At 36.5% G+C, this 20574-nt stretch overlaps 1 pseudogene; it reads left to right on the plus strand.

The window, feature by feature from the left end:
• The first annotated feature begins 575 nt into the window (after nt 1-575).
• On the plus strand, nt 576-19308 carry LOC145126567 (uncharacterized; annotated as a pseudogene).
• The last annotated feature ends 1266 nt before the right edge of the window (nt 19309-20574 follow it).

The following is a 20574-nucleotide window of genomic DNA, read 5'->3' on the forward strand; positions in this document are numbered from 1 at the left end:
CTTTTTTCATCACTATTTCCCATTTTTTATGTTTAACTAATCGTTTTTCTAATTTCTACAAAATAATTTCTTACTAGTTTTCCATTTATCCCAACTTCATCTTTATCTTCTCTAATTTTAGGGCTTTTTATTTGAAAATGTGATTTCAAGAATAACGGCCTTATATTCTTTTTCCAGAACTGGAAGTCTAGAAGGATTGTAAGCTTATCTGAATTGATATATTTTCTGTTTTGTTTTTGGATATGTCATAGAAAGAAACTTCACAAATTGACTTGTTTCATGATTATAGTAGTTGTCTGTTTTGTTTTTGGATATGATCAGTGAGAAGTAAGGTGATGTGGAGACCCGAGAGGCATAGAATCTCAGCTAGCTTGATGGTGGAGTTCATAGGGCCTTGTAATGGCAACAAGAATATCAACACATGAGGTGGGAGTACTGTTTCTTGATCCATCACAGAAATTGTAGGTTAATTTTGTTGTTTATGAATCTGTAGAAGAAACATCGATAATTGATTTCATGTCATAACTCTACCTAAAAATACTAAATCACATCATGTCATAACTCCTGAATATTTCATGTATGGAAAAGTAACTTACAAGATTGATGTGTATGCATTTGGAGTTGTTCTTCTTGAGCTTCTTTCTGGAAGAAAACCAATAAACAGTGGATACCCAAAAGGCCAAGAGAGCTTGGTTATGTGGGTACGTCTCTCTCTCTCTCTCTCTCTATATATATATATATATATATATATATATATATATATATATATATATACACAACTGTCAGTCTGTCATTGTCTCTATATATATTCACAACTTATGCATTGCACATGGGTAATGATTATCATTCATGAACTCATATTTCATCATCACTTATTCCTCTTCTGATTGCTAATGTGAGATTATTATTCACATCAAGTGTGAAGCATGTACATGTCAGCACAAAATCCGAGCTGCAAAAGGCTCTGTTAAATTCTCAACATGAAGAAAGTGACTCTGTTATAGAAGTTTACATATGTGATTGATGTATCAGTTTGTCAATTCGATAAAAGAGAATGGATAAAGGAAGTAAAGTAAGATACTTTGAGTCATGGTTCAGTGATTCTATTTTCTAGTTGATTCAGTTTGTTCAGTTATTTAGTCTTTGAGATGAACCCTGTATGGCATATTTTGATAACTGTTTTTTATCAGAAATTTAAAATTATACTGGATGGGAAAATGGACCTGAAGTAGGAAGATAAAGCATTTCTTTGGTGTTATGTCATCAAACCCTTTAGGCAAGTTTGCAGCATCTTTCTCTCATGATCATCTGGGAAGGGTTTGGATGACGATGTTATTTTGATTCAGTCCACAATAAAGTCAAGGTATTATCTTTTAAAAACATTTCTTATGATTTCAGTTTCATAATTTAATCTATATATAAAGGACCTATATTTGTATCTTCTCAAGTCTAATTTCCATAGTGAAAGCTTATTCTGTATCATATTTGGTTTTTTATTTAACCAGGAAATGCCTCGCAAAGTATCATATGGAGCTGATTTTGATGAAGAGTATGATGCTTGTGATTATTACCGTGATGATTATGATTATAATCATGGCAATGACATAGATGAACATGAAACTGGTAATTAATCTAACTTGCAATCTTCTCTTGAGCTTATTAATAGCTATGTGATTGTACTTTACTTTTCACCCCCTTATATGTAATGTGGTTAAGTGTATAACTTGTTCACTAACTGTTTAAGTAACCTTGTTTAATCATACTTGGGAATATTGTGATAAGTTCCTATGTTTTGTTGGAATCAATCTAACTAAACTAATTGTATCTTTTGACTTGGATTCCTATTTACAGCTTGGGGCTGTAACTGTAAATTTTCAACCACAGAACGATGCTTCTTCAAGAAAAGAGGGCACATTCTTTCCCGTGCATGGAAAATTCCATGATTTACATAATGCCATTATCTCTGAAAAATCTTACAAGGTTAACATAGGTTTGCACATGCTCTTGACATAGATGCCCATAAATATCAAATAAATAACTTTAGTAACTACCCTTTAGTCCTTGACCTTGCCTGTTTTGACTATTTCAGCCCCTTTCAAGTTTGATACCCCATCTCCAGATGATGTCGTTTCTTTGGGATTGAAGTCTTACAAATTAGCTTCCAAAGGTACTTATTTTGTCACTATATAGAGTTCAATGAACTTTATACTTCTAGTCTCCCGTATAGGTTCTCACTCAGAAAGTCTGTTATGCACCCTCTAATGCCCCTGATTATCTTTACTTGATGATTTCCCAAACTACCCCTATCTAAAAATACGCGACTGAAGGATAATTATGTCAATCGTTTACTATCATTTCATTTTGCATTTTTGTAAAGTGTAATTGACATTTGATGATTTGTAAAGTGTAATTGACTTTATGATTTGTAAAGTGTAATTGACATTTGATGATAAATAAAAGTTGTTTATTTATAAGTAAAGTGTTGCTATCTTCTGTCAATCGTTTACTATCATTTCATTTTGCATGTTTTGACTTCCAGAATACTTACGTTATGGTATATCATATTATTCAAATTATCCACAGTCGGTCATATGTTGGAAGTAGATATGAATCAATATTGTCATGAAGCTGGCTTGTAGATGTCTAAAGTGTTGGACATAGCAAGAGCTGCTACAACATTCATGAGTGCTCATAAGTTCTGAGTATTGGATTCAACCCACGCTCACTTGTATCACTTCATGGAATTTATCTCGAGTGATCGTGAGACGGTAATATCATATAAGTCTTCAAACCTAGAGATATGAGTTGTTTCCTATGAGTTGATTATACATTGATTGTACGAAAACGCATTGGTAACTCGATGTTATAAAACGTGCCTTTGTGTATAATTCAACAAGTAGTGGAACAAGCGTATGAGTCGAAGTTTATCTGTTCCTTCTTGGATTAGAAGCGATATCTGGGCCCCTCGATGATTTTGTTGTGACCTATGTATCGGGCTGTGACAACTCGAAATTTCTATCTTGTACAACCATTCACTTCAATCTAAGTCAGACTTATTTCTGCTAACTTTTAGCACTGTTTAGAGCCTGTTTGAGTGTTCTAAAGCCTAGTATATTCAAGAATCGGGTGTTAGGAAGTATCTGCTTGAATCCATTGTACCTAAATCAAGCTTAAACCCCATTATGAGGTGTTTACGGCCAAACTTTATGATTTTGGGCCGTAAACTCATCCATCGCCGTGAACTCATGCTTTAAGCATGAGTTTACATCATTTTTCATCACTTCCTTCATTTCAAGTCAAAGAACTCCCATTCTCTCTCAACTATCATCAAAATCTTCATCTTAATCTTCCAAAAATGTAAGAATTTCTTCCTTTGATTTGTTATTACAACACTTTATCTAGTACAACCCTTTGATTTCATCCATGAAATCATTCCATTTTGATAGATCTTCAAGTGTTCTTCCTTTCACCAAGAACACACACTAGTGTTCTTGGACCGTAATCACCCTTACAAGCTTCTATATTGTAAGTACCTACCTCCTATACTTGTTAGTTAGTTAGGATGTTGAATCAAAGACTTGAAGACAAGTTTTCCTCAAGAACATAAGGTGTTTACGGCCAAGGAAATCTCCTTGGGCCGTAAACCCTAATTAAGGGGGCAAAATGAGCCCGAATCCCTTCCACAGCCTTGGAACCAAGTCTAGAATTGAACATAGAACACTTCTTTGTGACACTAGTTAGTGGTGCATATGTGCCACCATTCCTTGGGTCGTAAACACTAGTTAGTGGTGCATATGTGCCACCATTCCTTCCTAAGGCTTAGAATTGAACATAGAACACTTCTTTGTGACTTATAAGACCTTATATCACAACTTGGTACAAAATACCATGAGTTTACGGCCGTAAACTCATGGGGGTTTACCCCTTGGCCGTAAACTCATGTGATATATCCATGTTGGCCATAAACTCCAATGAGAGGCCATACTTCCCTTAGATGCAACCCTTTGGTACTCCTAGCACTTGAATCAAAGTGGTTTCCATGTCCTAGGGTGTCTTTACTTGCTTAATTAGTTGTTAATTGACTAATTAAATACATATATGTGTCATTATATGTTAAATAGGATCTGTGTGTGTGCTCAAGTCTTCACTTGACACTTAGCATCCTATACCATCCGTTCATCCAAACCACTCACTACAGGTGAGTTCATACCCCTTAATCAACCTTTTAAATGATTTTAAATGCTTTTATGGGGGGGGGGGGGAATACAAGTTGAACTATTATAGTTATTATATCAATCACATGTGATTAATAACTACCAAACAAGTGGATTTCTTACTTTTCAAACTGTGTTATCAAACAAACTACTTCAAATCGTTTTACAAACTCTTTTACATGCTAAATACTTTTATTAAACTCTTTTAAACTTATATTTTGTCAAATGTGTATATATATATATATATATATATATATATATATATATATATATATATAGTTATATAAGTAGGATTGAAAGGACTTAGGACTGATAGCTCACCTTACTTCCTGTTCCTTGTTTGGTTGTGGACTTAGGGTATCGGTTGTTTGTCCGAAGGTCGTTTGAATCTTAGTTATATATTATGTATATGTATATAGATATAAAAGTTCCTTCATTCAGTTCAATACCTTTGGGTAGCAAGGGTATACAATCATGTTCATTCATACAAACAACATTACTAGTAAACTATAATAGGTATAGTTTAGGAAGTTACAAATACTATTACAAGAACAATGAAACATACAAAGAGTCAGTTCATACATGAGTCAATACATACTATTATGAGAAACAGAGAGAACATACATACATACTAGACAGAGAGAACATACAATACAACTAGTACATACTATACATTATACAAGAGAACATACTATTATGAGAAACAGAGAGAACATACATACATACTAGACAGAGAGAACATACAATACAGCTAGTACATACTATACATTATACAAGAGAACATACTATTATGAGAAACTAAGAGAACATACATACATACTAGACAAAGAGAACATACAATACAGCTAGTACATACATTACATATACAAGTATACAATAACATAAATGTGAACCATCGTTCGGGGCATGGCATCACCTGTCATGGCTCGATTTGTAGCCAGAATCTCCTAGAGGGAGAGCATGAATTTGTGTATAGATCTATACTGGATTGACTATCCTACACCTTGTTGTTAGCTACAGTGGGACTTGCAAGTCTACGGGTGCCAAATGTCATTTCTTCCGACGTCTTTCATCGTCGTGTTATTAGTCGATAGTATGGTGCAACCATTTCACATTTAACCTTAATTAACGGCCAGATTAAGGTAGAAAGTACAGCAGTAGTTACTATAATACAACACTACAGTACTTTATTATTTCCCCATTGCATTCGCATTGTGATCTTTTCACATAAAAGGTAATGTAAAACTATATTATTGGATAATGATAGTCACACATGGGAAAATATACACTCTTACAAGAAACAAACATACATTTCATTTGATGCCTTGGTAAAAGGCTACGTTTAGTAGAAAATATAGGATTTTCTAGGAGATACAAACATTTACAAACAATTACAAACATTTATAAACATTTACAAACATTAACAAACATTTACAAACTTATACATCAAGTACTTACAAACACTTTCATACAAACAATGACACTAAAATGCTTATGAACTCACCAGCTTTAAAGCTGATAAACTCTTTCAAAATAACTTGTATTCTCAGGTCATCAGTAGACAGGTACCGATGCTAGGCTTTTGAGAAGATGGAGCTCGTTTAAGACTCATCTCTTATTTTGATTTACATTTTTGGTGTCTGATAAACTTTACAGAACACACTTGTATGAAATTATATTATTAATGCAATGGATGATGTTGTTGCTTGTTTACTACTATACTTTGTTGTGATACTGTACATGACATCCTTCACCCCAGAACGTTTCCGCCGTTCCAGTTTTGGGGTGTGACACGGGCCCGGTCAGAACTAAATTGATGTGTTCAATTAAGTTCTATGTCAAACAAATTGGAAATCGGGAACCAAACTGTTGGACAATAAGTAAGACATTGTTCCATGTATTTGTCCGGCTGATATCTAGAACAGAGGATTATTGTCACACCCCGAAACCAGAATGGCGGAATCGTTCCGGGGTGGAGGACGTCATGTTTAGCATCACAATCAATGAATAATAGGAAACATAGCAACACAACAAATACAGTGGATATATATATATATATATATATATATATATATATATATATATATATATATATATATAAGTAAAATGTTTACATCAGTTTGAAAACTTGTTTTAGGTACATCATAAGTATGTAAAAATGTAAAAACTTGACTTTTATTGCTCCGACTTCTCTAAATCCAAGGAGTACCTGTTTACTGATTTCCTGAGAATACAAGCAGTTTAAAAGAATATCAACATAAAGCTGGTGAGTTCATAAACATTTAGTTTTGGTGGAAGAGGTTCTTTGATTCTTTTGAAAAGTGTTCCTCAAGAAAATCCCATATTTTGTTATGAAAAGTAGTGTTGAAAGAGTATCTATTTGTAGCAGATAAGTCATCAATTTTAGAAATGCCGGTGTTATCCTGGGAAAATCTCATATTTTCCCTAAAAACAAGATATCCGTCCTAGAGGTAGAGATGTAAGTTTAGAAATCCATGTTTACCATCAGTGTATATATGAAGGTAGTTTTATTACTAAAATAAAACAAATGAAGAGTGGAGTCCGTAAACCAAAGTTAGTTTATACTTATTTTGCGAGTCGTATAACCATACTTGATATGACCTAGAGACCTTTATAACGTTCTTCAGGCGTTAAGCTAAATGACATTTGTTCACCCCAGGGGTGCCCGCCTAACTGTAGCTAGCAGTTCAGGTGTGGGATTGTCAGTCTCAAATAGATCTATTAACAAATCTCACGCTCTCCCTCCAGGAGACTCTGGTTATACTAAAAGGATTTATCCCTGTACACCTAAGGGTACAATATTGAAGTAGAGCCTCACAATTCTGTATAATCTTGTTTACAAGCTAGAAACAGTATAAAACAGTAATTATCCTTAAATAAATGTACTTTATACTTCTGAGAAAACATATAACATAAACTAAATCTGCCATAGTTTATATATATTCATCCATGAAATCTGATTTGGTAGAAACTGCCTAGAGGGTTATCCCAAACTATACCCATTATAGTTTTTTAGTGTTGTTATGGAAAATGTTTTGTAAAACCTTTCTGAAAGCTATGAAGTTAGATTTCCAAAATAACAGTTTCCCTTATGTTCAACATATTACAAAAGAGATCAAATATCTGAGTAAGTTATTAAACATGGAAATCGTTGAATTGTATTAATAAGTTTAAAACTTAATAATATACTTTGAGTTTGGCTTGTTTTCCCCCCTAAAAACGTTAAAAACACGGAAAATGTAGGGGTATGAACTCACTGTGGTTGTGCGAAAACGTCCACTGGAAACGAAGATCCTCGGGTTGTTGTACGCGGCACTTAACGGAATCCTAATATCAATAAATACGTATATGTATCTAAATTAGCGATTTCGTTAGATAAAGTGTTAGAAAAACACTTGCTTTCGGTTAAGGAATGTTACCGGAACCTGCTTGAATCGAGAAAACGAGCTTTCACCACTTAGGAAGAGTTTGCGGCTGTGAAGAGTTTACGGCCGTGAACTGGGTTTACGGTCTTTGAAGATGGGCCGTAAACGGGTTTACGGTCTTTGAAGATGGGCCGTAAACTCAAGAACAAGGGTGCTGATTTCGAAGAGAAATGTGTTGCAGATGCCCCGAAATAACTCTAAACGGTGTTTCTCGGTGTTTTCTCGAAGATTGAAGGCCTTCTAGGTGTTTACGGTCACGAGCTTTAGAGAGAGAAAGAGAGAGTTTCCAGTCAAAGGTGTTCAAATGAGGGTGGGGGTCTCATATTTATAGAGGTTTTGTGGTCGGTGGGTGGGGTCCACCCGACGCTGGCCGCAAACGAGTTTACGGCCGTAAACAGGTTTACGGCCGTGAACTCCAGTCAGGCCGTGAACATGATGCTTTTCGAGGATAATTCGAGTTTTGTGCGGTTTTGGTTCTGACTTGCATATATAAGTTTAATTATATAATACCATATGATTTTCTAAATCAAAGGTTCGACGGAAGATTAATAAAATTCAAATTTTATTAATGGGAATTGCTTAATGGAAACGGAAAAAGTTTCGGGTTGTCACAATTATATGATCCCTTATCTAAAATGGCGTTTCATAGTTCAACAGAGTTTTAAGAGCTACAATTGTCGGTCGGTTCCTGAAGTCATAATTGTAACTATAGTTACTAGACTTATCCAAGTGGGAGACTGTTGGATAAGGTGTCTAAGTCCATAACTATATTTGAGATGTACTTGACCCGACCCGGCATGGTCCATTTGGGTTGCACTTCACCCGAACAATTTATATGGTTAATCTTTTTAGAATAGTATAAGTTATGATTTATTAATATATTATAAGTTTTAATATATTAATAAGAAATCATATTATTTAATTAGTATTGATCTAAAATTTATTTAGAATTAATTTGGTGATCAAAAGTGTGACTAATTAAATATGGACTCTTGTATTTATATAGTGTGGGCTAATGCTTATTTAGAATGGGCTAGGCTTGCATGGTAAGTCCATGGATAGTCCATGGAGCTTTAACCCATGGATCTCATGGAAATGAAAGGTCATGGGTATTAGGGTTTACATGGATGTAACCCTAATCCACCACACTATATAAAGGAGTCCTTGGCACTTGAAATTGCACTAGTTTTTTGTGTAATAACTAAGGGTGGACGATTTCTAGAAGTGTTCTACTATTCTCTCAAGTTTCCAAGGTTTGTGGTGATTTGTGACTTCCATTTGAGGCATCCACACTATTGGTGCTAGGCTCTCAAACTCCAATCAATAAACCACTACTAAAAGGTATGTAACTCTACTAGCTTATTAAGTTTCAAAGTTCCCCATGCCATGCTAGTTAGGTTAAGAACCTTGGAAAAGCAAATTTGCATGTATGTTAGTAAAACATAGATCCAATGTTTCTAGGGTTGCATGTACACCTTAGGAGTATTAGAATGCTCAAAACCCATCAGTGGTATCAGAGCCTAGGCTTGTTTTGTTGATACTTGATGCAAATTGTTGAAAAAAGTCGAAAAATATGCAATCTGCTGAGTGAATTCGCCGAGTCCATGGGGGGACTCGACGAGTCCATGCCTAAAATCATCCTACTCGCTGATTAGGTTCATGCACTTGACGAGTAGAATGCCCAGAGTGCATATTTTCGAGTTTTGCTGCTAGAAATGGACTAGAAACATTACCCTAAACTGTTTTGGTCTTATAAAACTTGTTCTAGATGGTGTAATGGTTATGCTAATCCATTTTCAATAGCTATTATCAAAATTTCAAGTCATATATGTGTTTTTTGTGATTCTTGAAATTGATGATATGAATATTCATACACTTATGAATTTAGAATATCATAGGAATTATGTGCAACTTGCTTGGTAGTTTAATTCTTGATCATTATGTGTTTTAATGGAATCCATAATTTGTACTCAAGTTATATATTACCAAAAGTCACTCTTTTAAAGTCCATTAAAGAAACACATAGGTTACATAAAATGAAAAGTCTCTCATTTTAATAAACCATTAACTCATAAGTTATGAAAGATGACAAGTTTTTAAAGTTACAAAACTTGCCCTCAAGTTTTGGAACATGTAAAGTCTCACACATTTTAGTAAAATTTAGTTCCAACCCCTAGAATTTTAAAAGTTAAAATTCAACCCTTATACTTTATAATATTATAAGTTTAATAATAATTATATATGTATAAGAACAAGTCGTTTTACCGTTAGTAGGCCTCATTCACGAAGCCGGTCTATAAGGGGGTATAAGGTTGTTGCCTATAAAATGGCAGCTTAATGGGTGTCCATTCTCACCCACCGCTTCCTTGACTGGTGGAGGGTCGTTAGCCGAACGGGATAATGACTTTAATCCTCAATAAAAGTATGATGAATGTAAAGTAACTAAATGTTTTTATAAATTCCCAATCTTATTTACTTTAGGAAAATGTGAATAAGGTGCTAACCCATGAAATTACACTTTGCACTTTGCTTAAGTCGTTAGTGGAGCGTGTGTGGTTAACCGGCACACTAACCTAGACTTAATAAGGTAGGAAAAGGGTGGCTTAAGGTTTATCATAGGTCGGTGGAGCGCGTGTGGTTAACCGGCACATCGATTGAGTGATAAACATTAAGAGTACCAAGTAATTTGCATGGTTACTTCACACCTTGTTTTGTGATCCTCGGCATCCCAGTCACAAAACCTGAAGGGCACACTCGAGATTGAAACATGTCATTGAAAAGTTCAATGAATCTCACAGAATCTAGGAGTTTCAAAACCAATTAAAACCTAATAATTTATTTCGTTTTTCATGGTGGAAATTGGTGAATCGTCATTCACCTACCTTCAAATATTTTATAGCTTGGATTACGGCATCCCTCTTCTAAGTTATAAAATATTGTGTTGGGTCCTAGCCTTAATATTACATTTGGGTGTCTTATTAAGGACTATGTTTATATCTAATCTAAACTTGTCTTTCTTCTTTTCAGATGTCTTCCAACAATGCTGCTTCTGGCTCAAACCCTATCGGCTCCTTCTCTCTCATGAACCTTTATGGGAGAGTCATCTTTGATGGATCCAACTTTATGGATTGGATCAGGAACATCAGGATGGTCACTCGGTATGAGGACAAAGAATATGTCCTCGACAAGGAGCTTAAGGAACTTGATGAGTCGTCTGCTACTCCTGAGGAGATCGCTGAATACCAGGCACATGAGAGAGATGCCACCAAAATGGCATGTATCATGTTGGCCACAATGATAGCTAAGCTCCAAAAGTCCTATGAGGACTATTACCCTTTTTAGATGCACCAGGACTTGATGGACCGCTACCATCAGAGTGTTCATCAAGAGCGGTATGAAATCATCTCCTCCATGATAACAACCCAGATGAAGGATGGTGAACCCATCACGGGCCACATGCAGAAAATGCAAAGGTTTGTGGACTGTTCGCTGAAACTGAATGTGAACTTCCTAGAGGAGTTGGCAATTGATATCATTTTGCACTCCTTACCTTCGTGTTATGATCAATTCCGAATGACATACCATATGAACAAGGAGGAAGTTACACTCAGCAAGCTTCAAGGACTTTTGAAGACCGCAGAAAGTGGTCTTGAAGGTAAGTCGATTGTTACCACTCCTACTCCTACCGCGGCCTATGTCTTAGCAATCGGGCAAGGCAAAGGAAAGAAGAGGAAGAGCCCTTCGAAGGGTACCAAGGGAAAGTCCCTTGATGGATCCTCTTCAAGTGGAACCAAGAAAGGTTTTTTCACTCCTTCTGCTAACCCTAAAGAGGATGAATGCTTCTATTGCCATGAAAAGTCGTACCGGAAGCGAAACTGCCCAAAGTACCTGCAAGATGTTAAGGATGGGAAAGTAAAACCCAACCATGCAGGTATTTACACTATATTGTCTAATAACTCACCCTATTCTAATTCTTGGGTCCTTGATACAGGTTGTGGTATTCACATATGTTCTGATTTGCATGGACTAAGAAGAAGTGAGAATGTGGAGCATGGGAAGATAAACTTGATCATGGGGAATAGGAAAGCTTCACATGTCACCAAGATTGGAGTTTATTCTTTATTGCTAAGTAGTGGGTTAGTGTTAGATTTGAATAAGTGTTGTTACTCGTCTGAAATGGCGAGAAATATTATTTCCTTTCATGGTATGTACAAACAAGGTTTTACCTTTTCGTTTGATAATGAATGTGGTGGTATTAATTCTTTCTTTAATAATGTTCTTTATTTTAAAGCATTACCTTGTGATGGTGTGTATGAAACTGTGTCGGTTGTTGATAACCTAGGAAATAATGTATTGTGTATCGATTCCTCCACTAGCTTGGATAAAGCATCATTATGGAATTGTCGTCTTGGACATGTAAGCAAGATTGCCAACTCCAAAAGGATGGAGTCTTGGAGTCATTTGACCTAAAGTCAGATGATAGTTGTGAATCTTGTTTGCTTGGGAAAATGACAAAGTCACCCATCACTGGTACTTGTGCTAGGGGTGAGGGTTTGTAGGACCTCATACATACTGATGTGTGTGGACCCTTCAGAACCGCCACAAGAGATGCTAACCGCTTCTATGTGACTTTTACTGATGATTATAGTAGATATGGATATGTCTACTTAATCAAGCATAAGTCAGAAACCTTTAAAAAGTTCAAGGAGCTTAAACAGGAAGTGGAGAATCAGTTGGGTAGGAACATTAAGATGCTTCGATCCGATCGAGGTGGTGAGTATCTTAGTACAGAGTTCCTTGACTGTCTTAAGGAATGTGGGATTGTCTCACAATTGAAACCTCCCAGGACACCATAGTTGAATGGTGTGGCTGAGAGGCGTAATCGAACCTTGTTGGATATGGTTCGTTCCATGATGAGTCGAGCTTCGCTACCAATCTCATTTTGGGGGTATGCCTTAGAGACTGCCGCCCATATCCTTAATCTAGTCCCTACCAAAAAGGTTGCCAAAACACCTCATGAGATGTGGACTGGAAAAGTTCCCAATCTGGACCACATCAAGATTTGAGGTTGCGAGGCTTTCGTGAGGCACGAGACTCACGATAAGCTCAAACCTCGAAGTGAGAGGTGTATTTTCATCGGCTACCCACAGAGATCCTTTGGTTACCTCTTCTACAGACCCAGCGATAATGTGGTCTTTGTAGCAAGCAGAGGAGTCTTTCGCGAGAGAGAGTTCATGAGCCAAGGAAACAGTGGGAGGCAAATTGACCTTGAAGAAATTCAAGAGTCAAGTGGTGAAGGAACCTGAAACCCTAACAATCAACCTGAGGAGGAAACTCCTATTGATCCGACAGATGAGTATGTACCTTTGAGGCGTTCCACGAGAGTTAGGAATGCACCTGAGCATTACTATGGTTTCCATATTACTGCGGAAGGTGATACACTTATCAGTGATAGCACACTGGTAGGTCTGGCTGAACCTAACAGCTACACGAAAGCCATGGCGGGCCCTGAGGCTGCTAAATGGAAAGAGGCTATGGACAGCGAGATACAGTCCATGTTTGACAATCAAGTTTGGAACTTGGTTGACAATGTACCAGGTCGTAAGACAGTCGGGTACAAATGGATCTTCAAGAAGAAGACCGACATGGATGGTAATGTACACACTTATAAGGCGCGACTAGTTGCAAAGGGCTTTTCTCAAACTCCGGGAGTTGATTATGATGAGACCTTTTCACCAGTAGCAAAGATTAAGTCTATTAGGGTTATGTTAGCCATTGCTGCATTTCATGACTATGAAATATGGAAAATGGATGTCAAAACCTCTTTCCTTAATGGAAGGTTAGCTGAGGATGTTTACATGAGTCAGCCAGAGGGTTTTGTCAGTACAGAGTACCTTAATAGAGTGTGTAAGCTTGAGAAATCCATCTATGGATTGAAACAAGCACCTCACAGATGGAATCTTTGTTTCGATGAGAAAGTCAAATAGTTTGGCTTTTCGAGGAGCGAAGATGAATCTTGTGTATATGTCAAGGCTAGTGGGAGTATAGTTAGCTTTTTGGTATTGTATGTGGATGACATACTACTCATAGGAAATGACATCCCAACCCTACAGGAAGTGAAGTCCTGGCTTGGGAAGTGTTTCGCTATGAAGGACCTTGGAGAAGCTTCCTATATCCTAGGGATAAGGATTTTGAGAGACAGGAGTAAAAGACTAAATGGACTTAGTCAAAGCACCTATGTGGATAAAGTGTTGAAACGATTCAACATGCAAAACTCCAACAAAAGGTGAGTTACCGATCCAGAGTAGCGCCAGACTGAGTAAGACTTAGAGCCCGAGTACAGAGGCTGAGATAGCAGAGATGAGTCGAGTTCCGCATGCTTCCGCTGTAGGCTCGCTCATGTATGCTATGACTTGTACTCGTCCTGATGTGGCCTTTGCATTGAGCATGGTCAGCAGATATCAGGGGAATCCTGGCAAGGATCACTGGACTGCGCTAAAGAACATTCTCAAGTATCTAAGGAGGACTAAGGACTGGGTCCTTACCCTCGGTGGGAGTGATGACTTGAGAGTAGTAGGGTATAGTGATGCTAGCTTCCAAACTGATAGGGATAATTTCTGCTCTCAGTCAGGCTGGGTCTTAACCTTAAACGGAGGAGCAATTTCTTGGAAAAGTTCCAAGCAGGAGACAGTGGCTGATTCAACTTGCGAATCAGAGTATATAGCGGCAAGCGAGGCAGCAAAGGAGGCTATATGGCTAAAGAACTTCATTGGAGACCTTGGGGTTGTACCAGCTATAAAGGAGCCTATGGAGATTTTATGTGATAGTGAAAGTGAAGTTGCCTTAGCCAAGGAACCAAGGGATCATGGGAGATCCAGGCACATCGACAGAAAATACCATTTCATCAGACATCGAATAGAAGAAGGACTCCTCGTCACAAAGAGGGTATCATCGGATGAGAACCCAACAGATCCCCTCATGAAGGGACTGGGTAGGGTTAAGCATCTCCATCATGCGAGGCGCATAGGGCTGAAGGATGATATTAGTTTTAGTAGTTAGATAGCTTTGAAATTTGTAAAGTGTAATTGACATTTGATGATAAATAAAAGATGTTGTTTATTTATAAGTAAAGTGTTGCTATCTTCTGTCAATCGTTTACTATCATTTCATTTTGCATGTTTTGACTTCCAGAATAATTATGTTATGGTATATCATATTATTCAAATTCTCCACAGTCGGTCATATGTTGGAAGTAGATATGAATCAAGACTGTCATGAAGCTGGCTTGTAGATGTCTAAAGTGTTGGACATAGCAAGAGTTGCTACAACATTCATTAGTGCTAATAAGTTCTGAGTATTGGATTCAACCCACGCTCACTTGTATCACTTCATGGAATTTATCTCGAGTGATCGTGAGATGGTAATATCATATAAGTCTTCAAACCTAGAGATATGAGTTGTTGACTATGAGTTGGTTATACATTGATTGTACGAAAACGCATTGGTAACTCGATGTTATAAAATGTGCCTTTGTGTATAATTCAACAAGTAGTAGAACAAGAATATGAGTCGAAGTTTATCTGTTCCTTCTTGGATTAGAAGCGATATCTGGGCCCCTCAATGATTTTGTTGTGACCTATGTACCGGGCCCGGTCAGAACTAAATTGATGTGTTCAATTAAGTTCTATGTCAAACAAATCGGAAATCGGGAAACAAACTGTTGGACAATAAGTAAGACATTGTTCCATGTATTTGTCCGGCTGATATCTAGAACATAGGATTATATGATCCCTTATCTAAAATGGCGCTTTATAGTTCAACAGAGTTTTAAGAGCTACGATTGTCGGTCGGTTCCTAAGGTCATAATTGTAACTATAGTTATTAGACTTATCCAAGTGGGAGACTGTTGGATAAGGTGTCTAAGTCCATAACTATATTTGAGATGTACTTGACCCGACCCGGCATGGTCCATTTGGGTTGCACTTCACCCGAACAATTTATATGGTTAATCTTTTGAGAATAGTATAAGTTATGATTTATTAATATATTATAAGTTCTAATATATTAATAAGAAATCATATTATTTAATTAGTATTGATCTAAAATTAATTTAGAATTAATTTCGTGATCAAAAGTGTGACTAATTAAATATGGACTCTTGTATTTATATAGTGTGGGCTAATGCTTATTTAGAATGGGCTAGGCTTGCATGGTAAGTCCATGGATAGTCCATGGATCTCATGGAAATGAAAGGTCATGGGTATTAGGGTTTACATGGATGTAACCCTAATCCACCACACTATATAAAGGAGTCCTTGGCACTTGAAATTGCACTAGTTTTTTGTGTGAGAACTAAGGGTGGCCGATTTCTAGAAGTGTTCTACTATTCTCTCAAGTTTCCAAGGTTTGTAGTGATTTGTGACTTCCATTTGAGGCATCCACACTATTGGTGCTAGGCTCTCAAACTCTAGTCAATCAACCACTACTAAAAGGTATGTAACTCTACTAGCTTATTAAGTTTCAAAGTTCCCCATGCCATGCTAGTTAGGTTAAGAGCCTTGGAAAAGCAAATTTGTATGTATCTTAGTAAAACATAGATCCAAGGTTTCTAGGGTTGCATGCACACCTTAGGAGTGTTAGAATGCTCAAAACCCATCAGTTATATCATAAGTAATGTCTCTAAAATGTTGTTGCTTTTACGTATATGATTTCTGTTATGCATAAAAAATATTCATTACTTTCTCGTTGAAATCTGACATGTGTATTCTTTTTCAAATTAAATAGTTGTACCCAACTTGGAGAAACCATCCACTTCTGATGCTCCTTCCAACAAGAAGATTGAAAATGCCAACTTGAAGTCAAATGCTAAATCTTCCAACAAATCACCACCATTGATTTCAAAAGATAAATCTGAACACATGGAGAATAATAACATGACACAAACACATAAGATTTCAAGCGAATTGAACAACATGACCATGAGTGGCGAATCTAGAACTTCCAAAAATTGCAAACAAGGGTAAAACGGGTAAAACTGCATCTCGCTCACAGTATAAACCTGAGAAGTGGATGCTACTTGATGAAGGAGAAGATCGTATAAGTCAGCTAAATCTTGCTATTGTAAGTGTTAACATATTATTTTTTGACAAAATAATTTTCCATTGTGATGCGAAGTTGCTAACAAGTTCTATTTGACATTTGTAGGTTGGGCATGTGGATTCTGGAAAGTCAACACTTTCAGGAAGGCTGCTACACCTTTTGGGACAAATATCTCAGACACAAATGCATAAATTTGAAAAGGAGGCTAAATTACAGGTATGATTTATGAAAGTAGAATGTTACTAAAATACACTAATAAGTGAAACCTATGTTGTGGTAAATTTGTTTTGAAAAAATCAGGGTAAAGGTTCGTTTGCTTATGCATGGGCATTAGATGAGAGTGTTGAAGAACGAGAAAGGGGATAACAATGACAGTTGGAGTTGCCTTTTTTTAACTCAAAGAAACACCATGTTGTGGTGTTGGATTCACCTGGGCATAAAGATTTTGTCCCAAACATGATATCAGGTGCAACACAAGCAGATACTGCAATTCTTGTTATTGATGCATCACTTGGTGCCTTTGAAGCAGGTATCGATAGTGCAGGAGGTCAAACACGGGAACATGCACAACTGATTAGAAGCATTGGTGTTGATCAAATCATTGTTTCTGTCAATAAAATGGATGTTGTTTAATACTCCAAGGAAAGGTTTGATAATATTAAACTTCAACTTGGGGTTTTTCTTCGTTTTTGTAGTTTTAAAGATTCTAATCTCACGTGGGTCCCCATGAGTGCAATGGAAAATCAAAACTTGGTTTCACCTCCTTCTGATGCTCTATTCCTTTCTTGGTTAGTATTCTATTTTCATTTTTCATTTTTTTTCTATTACATGAATCTTCAAAAATTGGATTCGTCACCTTCTAAGAAAATGGGATGATCATCCTGCTCTTCAGAAAATTGTGGATGTGATTGATATGATCTTCTCTATACCTATGAACACCCCTCTTGCTAAGGTCATACACTTTTTTCTTCATTAAACTGATAATCAGGGTAATAAATAATATAATTTAACTTCTACATCTTCTCATATATGTGTACATTGTTTTTATTCTTTTGTAGGCTTTGTCAGCCTTGCAGTTCTTACTTAACAGGTTCCGGAACCATCAAGAAACTGTTTCAAAGTTCCCCCTTTCTGGTAAATATTTGATCTACTTCTTTTAGATTCACATAAAGAATCATATTTATAGCCTCAATTTCTATTCAAATTTCGCTAAGTTTTCTCAATTTTCTATTTTGCAATTTGCAGATCAGTTAGATCTGATTATTGGTCGTGTGCTCTAATTTTTAATACAACTTGGACGATTTTATTCGGACTTCCAACATTGGTGAATTCAGAAAGCGTGTTCAACTTGTCTCTGCTTTCCATGGCCACATCAGCACTGGCATTAGTCAGGGCTCAAATTTAAGGTTCTTCTCTCTTTATGTAAAATTGCTTTATTCTATTATTGTATGTGGTTTTGCCTTATGCATTCTTTTATTATACATAGCCGTGGCCATGAGGACAATGTGAGGATTTTGTACAATACATTCGGATTCCACATTCAGTTCCTGCCTATGTAAGTGATATTCTAACATATTATTATATTATTTAGTTATATATTATTTATTAAAGTAATGTGATGATTAAAGTAAAAGTGTGTATGTGGAGAGGATTGACAGGCATCGTATATGATACTACTAATGGTAAATCCAGTGACACATGCAGTAGGGAACTGTGTGAAGCGAGTGGTGGTCATTGTGTCCTCTGTTATCTTCTTCCAGACACTAGTGTCTCCGATCAACTCACTTGGTAAAATTTATAAATATGGATATTGCTTATAAAGTACAACTTGCATTTGCTACTGGCTACTATTTATCTTACCTTCAGCATATTTAATTTCAGGAACTAGTTTGGCACTTGCTGGAGTTTTCATGTATTCAAGAGTAAAGAGGATAAAGCCAACCCCAAAACCAAAGGCTGCTTGACTGATAAAATTGGGCTTGAAATCAAAAACCTAATTGCTGCCACCAACTTTCTTTTCGAACAAAAGTTTGGTATTTGTTTTTCTTATTTATGTATTGCAGGGTGGTAAATCAGATGGCTCTGGTTTTTATATTGGAAATTTGAATCATATTCTCTCTTAAGGACCTTTTCGTCTTCTCACATTACCACATTATCTATCCCTAGGGCATTGTCAATTCCAGAGAGGTAACTTATATTTTATATTTGAAACTGAAATCATATTCTTCTTTCTTACATAAATTCTGTTGAAAACAGGTATGCAAGTTTATGGGGGCTTCAAAGTTATCCTTTTTTCTAGAGTATTACTCCAAGCTAAATTTTAATATTTTATACAGGTATGGGCTGTATTGAATTGTTGCAATGACAATTGGTAAAAGGTATTTTACTATTTCACTCTTTCATATTAACTTTTATAATCTACATGTGTATTAAATTTTAATATATTATATAGGCATGGGATGTATTGAACCTTGGATTCTTGGAGAAAGGTATTTTACTACATGTGTATTAAGTTTTAATATTTTATAACAGAGATTGATGATGCTTGAAGCCTTTCTGCATACTAATGTGTTGATGATGAAAATAGGTATCATGTGGAAGCAAAAGCATAACAATAAGAAGTAGAAACAAGAAGGTGTTCCTTAATAGCAATGTAGTATTAGGTTATATAGTTAGGGAAAACCTCTTAATAACATTGTATTACAATTTTTTGACATGATGTTATTGGATGAAATTAATTGTTTTGGTATATATTTGTTTCCATACTTTTGTATTATGCGTAAATAAGTATCGTAAAGGCATGTCGTAAATGCATATCGTAAATGGTTATTGAAGTTTATGACACGCAAATGTGTGTCATCTTCATTTATGACATGGGCTTTAATGATACGCAATGCGTGTCCTAAACGCGCGTCATAAGATTACGACACGCAAATGCGTGTCGTCTTCCTTTATGACAAGGCCTTCCTTGATACGCATTGCATGTCGTAACTGCGTGTCGAAAATGCGTGTCGTAAATGCGCGTCGTAAATGCGCATCGTAAATAGACGACGCGCAAAAGCGCGTCGTCTCTCGTTATGACAGGGTCTTCCTTGACACGCATTTGCGCATCGTCTGAGCATTTTACGACACGCATTGCGCGTCGTAAAAGGCTGTTTTTTCTAGTAGTGTTTAGCCTTTTTTGTTATTATTACATTGCATATTCTATCCCTTATTTATCTTGGATCATATCGGGTGCTTTCTCTTTTGCATAAGGGGTTTTGTAGGTTTTTGGAGTCTCGTTGTGGTTGTGGATCTGCTTGTTACTGAGTTATTAGGATTTGTGGGATTTCGAGGAGTTATTGGGCTTTGCGGATCCACTTTAGAAGAATTGCGCTTGTTGTGTTGAAGACTTGAATGGGTCATGGACTATTGTAGATGGGTTTGGACTATCCATTTTCATGCTTGAAAATGATTGGTCCATTTTGAATTATGTGAGGTGTGAAGGTGACCAAGAGAATCTAAGTTAGTGGGGTGGAGTAGTGGAAGGATGAGCCAATAAAATTTCAGCAACATTTGCGAGGGTGAGGTCCCCACCCGTGCAATCTGTGCACCCCACTCATGCAAATACCTTTTCGATGCATTTTGGTCATTTGACCATCATTTACCTAGGGTTAGGTCTTGCAGCCCCTAGATCGATTTTGGACACCACTGGAGCAGTTTGAGGCGATTTTGGAGAGCTAAAGCATTCATCCTCTCATTCTTCTAATATTTGCTAATTTCGTTATGTTAAAACACTTTTATGATCATTGTCTTGTTTCCATGAGTGGCTAGTT

Source organism: Lactuca virosa, chromosome 7, assembly GCF_052849685.1.
Source record: "Lactuca virosa cultivar CGN04683 chromosome 7, Lactuca_virosa_CGN04683_v6, whole genome shotgun sequence".
Classification (NCBI taxonomy): domain Eukaryota; kingdom Viridiplantae; phylum Streptophyta; class Magnoliopsida; order Asterales; family Asteraceae; genus Lactuca; species Lactuca virosa.